The sequence below is a fragment of the Vidua chalybeata genome, chromosome 1, assembly GCF_026979565.1.
Source record: "Vidua chalybeata isolate OUT-0048 chromosome 1, bVidCha1 merged haplotype, whole genome shotgun sequence".
Lineage (NCBI taxonomy): Eukaryota > Metazoa > Chordata > Aves > Passeriformes > Viduidae > Vidua > Vidua chalybeata.
In genome coordinates, this window is record NC_071530.1 from 111,468,469 (window position 1) to 111,481,503 (window position 13,035).

Sequence of the window (13,035 nt, forward strand, 5' to 3'; positions counted from 1 at the left end):
GCATAACTGGTGACTGAGATCTAAAAAGCTGCACTTGCTGTGCAGCTTCTGGGAGGGTCAGGGGAAAGTACACCATAATGAAACACGCAATGTCTGGAAAAGGACCAGAAGAAATTAATAAGATGTTGGGGGAAGTCAGTGAATCACATGGTCAAGGCTATCTCTGAAGCTCTAACACAAGTGTGCTCTCAGATATGTTAGAGCCATCAGCCTCTTAAAGGCATCTCTGCAAAATGGAAGTAGGAGAGAAGTCTGAGGAGCTCAATTATGGCCTGCACACAGGCCATAGCTAAAAGACATGGATTCTGTAGCGTGCTTTCCGGGACATGGACTTGGGAGGAAAGAGGTGACAGCTTTTAGCTGTAAACTTAAAATGACTGATCCAGCTCATACTACAGCTTCATAAAGATCATTAAAGAAAGAAGATCCTATATATCTGGCCAGGGATCACAACAGACAGCTGGGAAAGAACAAGCATTCTGAAACTATTTCCACTGTGTGGTCAACACACATTAATTCAGGTCTCTAACCATCATTCATCCATTGTATGCTGATTTTGGATGCTGTGCAGTTAATTTTCTTCACAGTGGCTGTTATGGGGCTGTATTTTAAATTTGTGCTGAACACAGGGTTGATAATACAGAGATGTGTTTGTTATTGCTCAGCCGGGCTTACACAGAGCCAAGGCCTTTTTCTGCTTCTCATATTTCCATGTTGGCATGGGAGGTAGAGAGGAGACAGCCAGGACAGGTGACTCCAACTGGCCAAAGGGATATTCCAGACCATATGACAATATGCCCAGTATATAACGTGGGGGGGGAGGAGGAGGAAGCGGGGGAACACTTGAAGTGATGTCATTTGTCTTCCCAAGTAACCATTACATGTGATGGGGCCCTCCTCTCCTGGGAATGGCTGGACACCTGCCTGCCCATGAGAAACAGTGAATTAATTCCTTGTTTTTGCTTTGTTTGTGTGCCTGGCTTTTGGTTTCCCTATTAAACTGCCTTTATTTCAACCACTGAGTTCTCCAGTTATTACACTTCTAATTGTCTCCCTGCTGGTGGGGGAGTGAGTGAGCAACTGTGTGGGGCTTGGTGACTGGCTGGGGTTAAAGCACGACACGGTGTTTTTCATTAAGCATGGAAAAATGTCATACTGCAGAATTCTCTTCCTGCTCAATTTAACTTACACTGTCCAGGAAGTCAACTGTTACAACAGAGGACTGACCTATACAGTTATATAAGGTATAAACTGATTTAGGTAGTAAGGGCAGAGGAAGAAAACGAGGAAGGAAAAAATCAGTTTTACTCCAATGAAAACAAAACTAACATTTTACAGAAATAATTACACATTTTGTTGGTAGTGGGGATGGTTTCCTGTCTGGCAAAACACTGGAGAATGCGGGCATCGATCCCGCTACCTCTCGCATGCTAAGCGAGCGCTCTACCATTTGAGCTAATTCCCCCCCTCAAGGGCACTACTGGGATCACAGAACTCTGATCCTCCGAGAGCCTCTAAAACCACGGTTTTACACGCAGAACGTAGTTTTCCCTCTCTGCTCACAAAAGAGAACACGTTCGGCTTCGATTACACAATCACACATTTGTAGTATTTCATTTAGCATTTCCAAATCAAGCAGCAAGAAACAAGGCAAAATGGAACAGACACGTTTTCCAGCTGTGTGCATATGATTATAAAAAACAACCCGTTTGGCACTCGCCGTTCACGAAGGAAAGTGCGTTGTAGCATTTTGCTTTCTTGCTACACGCGTCATGCTTTATTTAAGTATTTTTTTAAATACTCGTAGTGAAGTATTTTTTACTCCCACGGGGAGCAAAACCGACAGTGGAGAATGCGGGCATCGATCCCGCTACCTCTCGCATGCTAAGCGAGCGCTCTACCATTTGAGCTAATTCCCCCCGTGCCCACCACTAGCATCCTGTAGCTTCAGACTTCAATAGCTATAAATACAAACTTTGTTTTTTGCTTTTACTCTGCTTTTTCACCGCGGGGAGTAACCCCAGGGCAGCCATTCTGAACATTTAACTACCGCCTGACCTGGAGGCACCTATGGTTTTGCCCAAGATGACAAAAACACTGACGCGGTAAGGCGGAGTAATGTGATAAGGCACTTCACGCTAACATGCGCGACAAACGCGTGCCCTGCAGCCCTTCAGTGCCACCTGCCACATTTGTCCTCCTACATTCAGGGAAATCACATCACAGAAAACACAGTGGAGCAGCTTGACGATAATACAAAACTCGCATTTGCCCTGATGTCCCCCCAAGAGACCAGCTAGAAAGCAAAACTCAAGCCTGATTAACTTATATCAGTTTCCATTAGTATTGACAAGAAGATGCATTGAAATCATCTCTTGATGGTCTTTGAGGTCTTTTCCAACCTAGTCATTCTGTGGATCTGTGTTAAATGAAAGTAAGTGGACACAAAGCCTTCAAAAATAAAACACCCTGATTTTTTTTTTTAATGGACCCTGAGAAGGTTGGGCTATTTTTCAGACATAGGTGAGGAAGTTTTCCCAACCAGGTTAAGAAATTACATTTTACTCACCATCTTACATGAAAACTTAGCAACACTCACAACAAATTCATGATCACAAAACAATGTTGTCAATTATATAAAATACATGTTTTAGTAATTGAAAATAGTGCAGAGATCTTTCCTCACCCTTATCTGGCTTGGGCATTAAATCAACTGTTTTTCTGTGAACCAAATGGGTGAACCTTTAGGCCTTTTCCATGGTGGCAGAGTGAGATGTGGTGGTGAAAAACAGGGAGAGGTAATCTGCCTTTTTCATAATGACTCAAACTGCACAGGGTTGATAAGGAAAACTGTTCATAGAGCTGAACCTCATGCAACACGATATGGGAGAGATCCTGGCCACACGCATGCAGGGGCCATCAGTGAGTCTAAGAGGCACATATGCCTGTGAGAATTACTAAAACTGCTTTTGCATATTTGCTTTCCCCCATCAAGTCTGCTCAAGTGAGGTAGATAAAATAATCTCCAATATAATTCAAGAAGTCTTAAGGATAAATTTTAATTTTTTTATTGTGCAGAGACTGAAGTTAGGCAGGAGAATATCTGAATTTTAAGAGAATGTTTGCAGACACACTGTAGCTGTAGTTCCACATCTCGACCTGTAATTGGATTGTAACAGATTTGGAGTACTACATTACCTACGACAAGCTGTACCTCGCTGATGCTCAGTTTGAAATTTATTTTGTTTTGAGTGGTTGCTGCCATCCAGTAAGTTAAATCCTTCAGAGAAAACCACCAGTACTTCTATTGTTGAGTTACTGCACACACTTTAGTTTTCTAGCAGGACTTAGTCATCTGCATTTAAACAGAGCATATCAGCGTATCTACTCTCTCTGTAAACTTTATTTTCTTTCTTGAAATCTAGAAAGCATTCTTTGATTTAACAGCCTGTGAATAGAGGTTTAGCCATGTGCTTCCGACTGCAAAGTCAGTTAGTATGACTATAGGTGAATTTTTCTATTTAAGAAATGTGCTTTGTAATCCCATGTATTTTAAATGCAATACTATTTGGACAGAATTATCAAAGTCAATAAATAAAGGTGGACGTACAAATAATTTCTACAATATAACACAAGAATATGTGAATGAATTTTTGCTCTCCAAAAACTAAACATGAAGTTTTAAAACATTGTACTTATCATTTATGTATGTTTAATTAGAAAATAAAGTTGGAAAAGGAACGGAAGACTTGAAAAAAAAGGAGACGAAAAATCTCACTGTGCTTGAGTGACTTCTTACGGTAATCTTTCTAAATTTACAAACCTTTTTGTATTTGTAAGAGACGTAAGAAAATGAGTTCTCTCTCCTTCATAAAAGCTAGAGGATGCACTGCTCAAGAAAACGAATTGTTTTATCCAAGGAACACAGCAGAAAACGCTCCTCATGCGCCAAGTGTGTATCCCGGCGTTTCAGCCATCGGGTGTTCCACGTAAGTTCAGAAGTGACTCAGTGCTGTTGGGCAGAGCGACGCAACGCAGCAAAGCGCGGTGATTCAGCACAAGTGCCACCGCCCCGCACCCCTGCGGCAGGGGGAATTAGCTCAAATGGTAGAGCGCTCGCTTAGCATGCGAGAGGTAGCGGGATCGATGCCCGCATTCTCCAGTGTTTTGATCAGCTCTGGCGCCACGGTGGGAAAAGATTTTCTTCCATGAACTGTCCCGGTTTTGTGGTAGAAAATCCTCAGCAGGGAATACAGACTACCTCACGCGGCAAATAAAAGGGGAGAAGAAATGTTAATTGAATGGATTACACTTGTGCACTCTCTGAGGAACAAATTCTTCACAAACCCATCTAAACTAACGCTGTTAGTCTGTGATACAGGAAAGAAGAAATAGCCGATTCCGTCCCTTACCACTGCCCCCAATGTGAGCATTTATAATTACTTTTTAATGATACGAAAAGGTACTGGAATTGTCTCTGCGGAGATGTAAAAGTTTGTAGTTGTCTATATAAATCATCAGCTCACACAGAATTGGTGTCTCTCCAGCTACCTTGCACCCGCTGTAGGATGATGGGGAGGGCACACTTGTTCCTAACGTGAGTTTCAAGTGATATTCGGTCTCCCACAGTATCATTTAATGTCCCCCTCTAGCCATGAGAAGATAATTTGCACTTAAAAAAAAAAAAAAAAAAAAAAAAAGCTCAGCTCTGATCAACGTTAAACACTTAAATATTTCATACCACGCAAACGCGTCTCCAAACGGATTCATTTTAATCCTTACGAAACTGCTCCAAGAAAACACATCTGAATTCAAAACAGCGGCTCAGCAAAACACTGGAGAATGCGGGCATCGATCCCGCTACCTCTCGCATGCTAAGCGAGCGCTCTACCATTTGAGCTAATTCCCCCCGCGGGCTCCCCGCCTCCTTCACTGCCCATTGCTGCTCTTCCCTCGCTGCCGGATCACTGCACAACCCGCTGAAACGTGACCCGCCGTCTCCAACACAAACAAAACTTCCTGCCCCAAATCCCCGTAGCTGGGCAGTCCGAGCTCTTCTGATCTCCTCTCGAAGTCACGAGCAGACTTTAACAGCGCTCAGCCCTCCAGCGAAACGCAGAAACAATTAGGTCTTCCTGCAAGAGCACTGCTTTTGACAGCCGTAGTGGGAATTTTGCCTAATATGATATCTGGACTCCTTGAGGCAACAGCAGGCTTTGTTCAGCGGAGCTGCATCTGGGTAACATCCGGGCTTGTGTTTCCAGGCAATTGCAGACTTATGTTCACACCAAACAATTATTACTGCTTAAGAGAAATCTGGATATATTTAAATACTGTACTTTTTCTGAACCAGATTTTTCCTATTTGTAATCCCCAGGTGGAAGACAATCGGCTAAATGACTTTATCCTTCTCCATGTTTTACAATATAAAATATATATGACGGAATAGGTAGAGTTCTTCCAGTTCTTTCTCTTGTGGAAATAGAGGCTGGGTTCATGTTATAAAAAGGGGGTAAAAAAAAAAAAGCACCAAATGGAACACTGGGAAACAAAGTAATAGTTCACATAACTTACTTATATTTCTCAGGCATTTTTAAGTTGTGATGCTATCACCAGATAAAGAAGCACACTCACACAAATACATTAAAAATCAAAAATACACAACTAAAATGTAAAAAACCATACATTTTTACTATAATGAAACAGCAGTGAAAATTCTGTTCAGTGGTTTCACAAACAGCAAGAGAGAGTTGTGAATTTTTGTTACACTAACAATATTAAATAATCTGCTTTTCTGGAAAAAAAAAGGAATATCTGAAATGAAATTTATTAAATAACTACACAAACAGCTATTGATTACCGCAAAATGCTTTAAGACACATGAACCATGCTGACATATAAAGATCTTTCAAATATCCCCTCTTCAGTGACTTAGTGATTTCAGAAAACAAAATAACAAAATTTCAGTCTTTAGTCTAGCCCTAAAGCTGTATACCAAAAGTCCTGTGCACATTCTTCCATTAACAAAATTCTAGTGTATTGCCACCTACTCCCTCACTCTAATTGAAACAGCTGGCTTTGCCAAAAAAAAAAAAAGTTTTTCCCTTTCCTATTTAATCAATGTGGAAAGAAGCATCTGAACTTAATTTGCAGGAGGTAATTAAGTTTTTACTGCTGGAATTATGCTGCAGATACCACTGACATTTAAGCAACTAGCTGACTGAAAGCCCCACAGGTCAGTGTGCCTGGCAAAGTAAGGAAGCTTGCTACTCTCCTTCTATTCTGGGATGTTTCACATTTTTCTTAGTATTCCTTCTGAACAAAAACCATTTAAGTCTCAAAAACACCTATGCTATAAAACAAAGAAGCAAGCAAACAGAACCCTTCTGGTTGTATCTGTATCAGGGTTTATAAGAACGCAGCCCAGGCAAGACCAGGGTTTCATCAAGCCAGATTTTGAAAGACACAGCACATCTACTTGATTTAATTAAGGGAATCCCCAAGCAGACTTACAACTGCACGCAAACTGAAATTTTCAATTTGTGACTAGGCACTGACAGTCTTAAGGCTTTAAAACGGCAGGCAGGGTAAAATTTACTTAAAATTAAGCAAAACTCAGAACGAACTATAAATTAAGCAGTGGCAAAATGAGTAAGGACAGCTCTAGTACCTTCATTCTGATAAATAGCCTAACCTTCAAGGTGATAGGCAGAGCATTAAAAGGAAACAAGTATGTCTCCAGTTCCGTATCTAGTATTTATCCCATATTTAAAGCATTGAAGGAAACGTGTTTTGGACCTCAGAGATAATTTTACTGAAAAGCAGTATCAAATTATGGAATCGGACAGCAAAATTCACACCATCCTCTGGAGGGGAAAAAACCCATGAACAAAAACCTCAAAATCCAACAGACAGCACCCCACCAAATGCACTGTAAATCACATAAAAAGCGACACAAGAGACATGCCATGAGTCAGAAGAAACTACCCAGAATCCCTATTTCTGTTTTTAATGGCCACAATGAGAATAAAACTTGATTTGTTGGTGAAGATGTTATTGCTTGTTCATAAAATTTTGCCTCCATTTTACCATTATTCATTGATTCATACCCAAACCACAGGATATAAACATGCTAAAGAAATCCCAGAACAGAAGAACCAACCAAGAAGAAAAAAAAACCAAATTCAAAACATAATAAACACTATAAATATTTGTTACTTTTCATAGTATTTGCTACTGCAGTTACTGCATTTGAGGGAAATCAGTATAGTCCATCTGGGAGGTTATGCACCAGTACAAAATTCTGTAATATTGGTCAAAGAATCACTTTAGTCACGCATCCTAAGTAACTTCAGTTACCATTAGCAGTCACAACAGAAACTTGCAAAAGCCAAAATAATTCATATTAAACATACTGCTTTTGTAAGAAGTATGACACCAAAATGTTCTTTGTATATATTTACCAGATTAGCATTTAGGTTAACACTGTGCTCTCTGTGCACTAATAAGAAGACAGTAATCTCAGAGCACAGCTCTGAGCAAATCATTTTATGCTACTCTCTGTCATCTCCCTGGGGACCAATACAAAAATTGCCCTCATTATTTCAACCTGTAAAATCTCTAACTTTATCAGGGAGTTCAAATACCAAGAAAACATACAAGTTACCATTCTCTTTCTCTAAAAGGATCCATGAATTTTAGATTTCCACCTAGGTTATCATATGGATTCCAGATTGGCAAAGATTTAATTCTGTTTTCAGATGGCGAAACAGGAAGTCATACATTAACATGATTATGTATTTAGGTTTGCTTTTTTTTAGACTCACATTACAACTTACTCCCAAATTTTTCTGGAAGACCTTGTATCCCTACTAACTGAATGAGTGTTTTAAAAAGTTTCAACATCATGCTGCATGTACAATGCCCTCCTTGAAATAAACAGGATGACAGTACAGAAAAACTGCACTACTAATTTTACATACAAATCAAACTGTTTAATCATTAATAGCAATAAACAAAGTTGTTACAAAAGCAGTGAGATTGACTATGCCTGAATCCCACTGGATCTGCAACCTTTGTCTTCTAAATCACCACTGTAAGAATCTAAATTTTCTCGACATTCCCTAAAATTCCACCTAGCAGAGAATGTGGGCTAGCTATTAGGCCATCTGGCCAATTAGCTATCTCTGAACAGCACATACAAGATTTTCCTCATGCTCATTTAGTGTCTCTTCCAAGCCATGGATTTCCACAAAATAGTAAACAATCTTTTTGCATTTTCAATTTTTATCCACTTTTCACTTTTTGTGCCAAAGTTAACAAGGGTGCGAATGAAGATTTTTCATAGCTTAGAAGACTTAAGAAGGTTCAGATCCCTATATCCTGAGGCTTTTACTAAGGAACAGAACTACATACTCACTAAATGAGATTTTTTCCAGAATAACATAGTAGTTTTAAGAACAATAACCTCATCCAAATAAATAAATCAACTACTTATAAAAAGCCCCAAGGAACTGGTTATAGGCAAGGAACTGAAAAATTTATTTGGCTGCAATGTTCAAAGACTAGAGGGTTAAGATACACAGAACTCACTGAAGTTCACGTATGTTTAATATCTAATTACTTAGGTCCATATGAAAAGCTGAGAGCTTTCCTTTTTTAAATTTATACACCACCATTACATACAATAATTTTAAACTAGAACAGGGAAACCAGACTTATCATCAAAGGAGCTGCATTCACTTATGAAGCTACCTGCTTACAGTGTATTCAAAACAGCACAGCCATGCTGAATTAAGTAAAAAAAAAATTTAGGATAGCACCCACTTCAACAAATTCTTCAACCCAAGTTATCCTCTGATTTGAGTCTTCCACTTTTCTCCTGGGCTCAATGTTACACATTAAGTGAACTCTGGACGAGTAGTATCAGAAGTAAAGAAAACAACAGCTATTAAAACTTACTAATGCAGTGTAGGATTAGTGTGGTTGTAGGTGTTGAGAACAATTGAAGGAGGACTGAAGACTGAATCATGGCAGAGGAGCACAGGAACCCCACGGGTACCCACAAAACCACCTGCCCTGCTAAGGAGCTCCACTGCCCACTGCACCTCCTCCTTCAAACAAGCACCCCCATGACTCCAAAACTAGATTTTGTGACACCCACTGAAACAACCACCACGACCAGAAAACCCCTGGGTAAAACCCCTGTGCACAAACCTCCTCCGCCTGCTTTCGATGGTCTAAGCCCAGACTCACGCCAGCTGACAACACAGCAGACACAGCTCCCCTGCCCACATGTTCCCACCTTCCCAGCCTCTCAGGACTGGGGCTCTGCTCCACCCTTCTCAGGCACTAAGCGTGCCCTGCCCTGTGCTAGAACCTTCCACCCACCCCAATGGCAACTCTCTCCTCCAGGGCAGCTGCTGCCCTCCTTTTATTCCTTTAGAGATGGAGCGGTGAGCAGGCAGTGCTGGGAGGTTTGTCATCATGTGAAAAGAGAAATGCTGTAGCTGGGCTTCCTCCTGATGCGTGAGGCAGCTGTTGGGATGGCAGGTAGGTGTCCTAAAGAAAAGCCATCAACGTGCCTGTTGGCCAGCTCTTTTGTCCCCCTGAAGCTGCCTTCTGTATCATCAGGGGGAAAAGGTAATGCTGCAAAGAGCAGATTTTTATCCTAGTTTTCCCAATGCAATGGCTGTAAGTAGCAGGAATATCAACTGAGTGTGTATGCCTTTAAATGGACCTAAATATTTTTTTTTCATAATGTAAATTCATGATAAGGTTTATACTCATGCATTTTCCTAGGCATTGCTTTGAGGGTGGAGGTTGGAAAACAATTTTTAAGAATGTACATCAATATGCATTCAAGGAGGACAGAATTTCCATTTTCTAACCACATTCCTGATAGTTTCTAACAGCTGAGAACACGACTTCTGAATAATTTGGATATGCAATATATCTTTCTCTGTCACTTTATGTGTTTTTTAAAAAAGAGATTATAGAAAAATAAGGGTTATTTGCAACTGTAAAAACTATTCCTGTCTTGCAAACAATCTCAGCTTCTGCACTTCTGGCACCAAATATCAGGTTAACTGTTAGCAAGAAGAGGCAGTCTTAGCAGTAAATGGTAAAACCCACCTTTAGTTTATCCAGCCAGTAGGCTTGGTGAAACTGTATAGCCTAAGGTGCTCCAGCTTACACCCTTTCTTCCTCAGTTCCTCTCAGTGTCTGAAGTTTTGCCAACAGCCCATCTCCTGTGTGTTTATAACCTTGCTATTTTTGTGTATTGCTAGATATTTTTCCTGAAAAAAAGTAAAATAAGGAAAAAACAGAAATTCATTGATTTCTTTCAGCAAGGGCTGAGCTATTTTTATGTAGCTTTTAAGTTCTTTTGCTAAATGTTGTTGGTAAAATTACAGCTACTTCAACACTTCTCAAATAAATAAAAGGCTATGAAAAAAAAATGTTAATGGTGTTCAACAACTTGAAACAAGATCAATGCAGAATCTTAAGTTGTTTACCAGTCCTTTAGGATCACAGCAGCATTTGAATTGTTAGCAGCTATCTCTAAACAACTTCCTGTGAAGAAAGCTTTATTTTTTCTGAAGATAAAGACAAAAATATGGTGATTTTTTTTTTAATCCAAAGACTTGACCAGGAAGTTAATCAGGAATGCCTGGTCTAAATATGTTCCTTGTCATTACTGGTAAATAATGGACTAATGAGTGTTGGTTAGCTAACTCACTCTAAATTCCTAGAGATGATCAAGTAAGCAGGTGCTTTTAGGCCCAGATGAGCATCCAAGGTGGTTCATTCTTCATAAATAAGATCATGTGAAAAAAATAGTGGCTTATTTTAGCTGAATTTTGTAGCTCAATTTTCCACTTAGTGTTTTCAGTAGAAAACCTGCTGAAGTGCCTGTGCATGTTCTATCTGCTGCCATAGAAAAATGAATTACTTACATGGCAAAGATCTCTCCTTACTTCACAAGTGTTATATCATTTTCACACTGCTTTTAATTTTTTTAAACATTCTTCAAGTACTGGAAAACTATACACAATCAATCACCCTCTCCTGCCCTTCAAAAATCTTGGGTTTACCTCTGACAGAACTAGCTTTAGTATTAAAAAAAAACAAACAAAAAAACCAACAACCAACCAAAAAAATCAGGTACAGCTTAAACATACAGCTGGCCATAAATCCAGAGCAACTTTGTACCTGATTGTTACTCTCACTTGTACCATTAGTGCTCTTAGACTGACAGCTATATTTTTTTCTGCATACATTATTCTTTCTTCCCCTTCCTAGTTTCTTGTGGTTGGCACTGTCAAAAAATTGTAGCAAATCAATGCTGAAGCTTGTCAAGCATGAAGTGGACACTGCCACTAAAGACAGTGGCTTAGTTTAAGTTATTCCTAGTCTGTCTTGCCTCCTGCCAAAGAATCCAGCTCCAGGAACAACTGGATGTGCATGTACAGTACCTCCAAGCCATTCATCACATGTCAGGGCTAAGGTACATAAAATGATTCAGCATCACCAGAAGCAAGTAAATGATGTAAAAACAAGCCAGGCTGGTTAGAAACCAGTCAGGTGGCGATCCTCCACTCAAGCTCTGATTTAATTTCTTCTTGGCCTGGCTTAAACTTGATGGATGAGTAACTTCTCCCATCTGTGGAGTGAGCAATGTGGCCTGGCTTAACAAGGAGCCATTGTCTGGTATAGTGCAGGAAAAATCTCCTCTAAATGAAGACGTTCAAGCAACAGTCAGAAAGTCACTGGGTGGTAGATTATGGGCCACATAATTTGTCTGTATGTGCAAGAGCAGAGTTTATGGAGAAGAGCAGAAGTGAACACTGCCATGACAAATCAGGTGGAGTTTGTAAACTCTTCTCACCCTATGCAGAACCAGAGCCAAACACAGCTCTCTTGCTTGGTACATCACTTTATGCTTCGAAGAGATACCTGAGAGGCCTCTGTGGTTAAAATAAGTAGGGGAAAGATGTAAAGTGGAGCTCAGCCATTTTGGTTCAGCTTCAAAAAACCTGGGTCGATCAAGTTATGTGTATGTGAAAGTTGTTACAGGTGTGTTCACATTATTTTTATATCAGAAATAGTGTGGCCAGCAGGACCAGGGCAGCAATTATCACCCTGTACTCAGCACTGCTGAGGCCTCACCTTGTTCCGTTCTGGGCCCCCCACAGCAAGAAGGATAGTGACATGTGTCCAGAGGAGGCCAACAGAGCTAGTGGAGAATCTGGAGCACATTCCTATTGAGGAGCGGCTGAGGGAGCTGCAGGTGTTTATGTTTTGTTTCTCATGGAGAAAAGGAGGCTCAGGGGAGACCTTACCACTCTCCACAACCACCTCACCTGAAAGGAGGCTGTAGCCAGATGAGGGTTGGCCTCTTCTCACATGCATCTAGGGAGCAGACAACAGCACATAGGTGTAAGATACACCAGGGGAGATATAGTTTGGACATCATAAAGAGTTTCTTCACAGGAGTGATTAGACATTGGAATGGGCTGCCCAAAGAGGTAGTGGAGTCACTGTCCCAGACTGGATGTGGCACTTAATGCCATGGCCTAGTTAACATTGTGCTGGTGTTAAGGCAGAAGTTAAGCTCGATGATCTCTGAGGTCTTTTCTAACCTAATCGAGCCTGTAATTCTTTGAAGCAGAAGCGAGGCGGCTGGGGGAAGGAGGGGATGGCAGAGCACGGAGCAGGTGGCAGGCGATTTTGAAACGCCAAAGGAAAGGGTCTGTGGAAGGAGAGAGGGCTGTGCCGAGGAAGCAGGGAAGCACACGCGAGGAGCCGAGGCCCAGAAGTGTGTCCGTGAGGGAGCGCAGCTGCAGGGGCCGTGACGGGAGCTCCAGGGACGAGCGCGGAGCGGCCCCTGCTGCCGCGGCTCCGGGGCGGCCCCGCCATCGCCGCTCCCTGGCGGGGCGGGGGCCGCGCCCCGGGGTTTGGGTGCTCTGTGGGGGAACCGAGCTGAGGGGGGCTGTGCGTTCAGTTTGGGGGGGTCAGGACCAGGCGCCAGGG

The 13,035-nt window shown here is 41.3% G+C and overlaps 4 non-coding genes across 4 annotated transcripts; 1 reads left to right on the plus strand and 3 right to left on the minus strand.

Moving 5' to 3' along the window:
• Positions 1-1,392: 1,392 nt before the first annotated feature.
• On the minus strand, positions 1,393-1,465 carry TRNAA-AGC (transfer RNA alanine (anticodon AGC)). The gene has a single exon. It is a non-coding gene; the product is annotated as a tRNA-Ala (tRNA).
• A 381-nt stretch (positions 1,466-1,846) lies between these two features.
• Positions 1,847-1,919, minus strand: TRNAA-AGC (transfer RNA alanine (anticodon AGC)). The gene has a single exon. It is a non-coding gene; the product is annotated as a tRNA-Ala (tRNA).
• A 2,170-nt stretch (positions 1,920-4,089) lies between these two features.
• TRNAA-AGC (transfer RNA alanine (anticodon AGC)) lies at positions 4,090-4,162 on the plus strand. The gene has a single exon. It is a non-coding gene; the product is annotated as a tRNA-Ala (tRNA).
• A 674-nt stretch (positions 4,163-4,836) lies between these two features.
• Positions 4,837-4,909, minus strand: TRNAA-AGC (transfer RNA alanine (anticodon AGC)). The gene has a single exon. It is a non-coding gene; the product is annotated as a tRNA-Ala (tRNA).
• Positions 4,910-13,035: the final 8,126 nt, after the last annotated feature.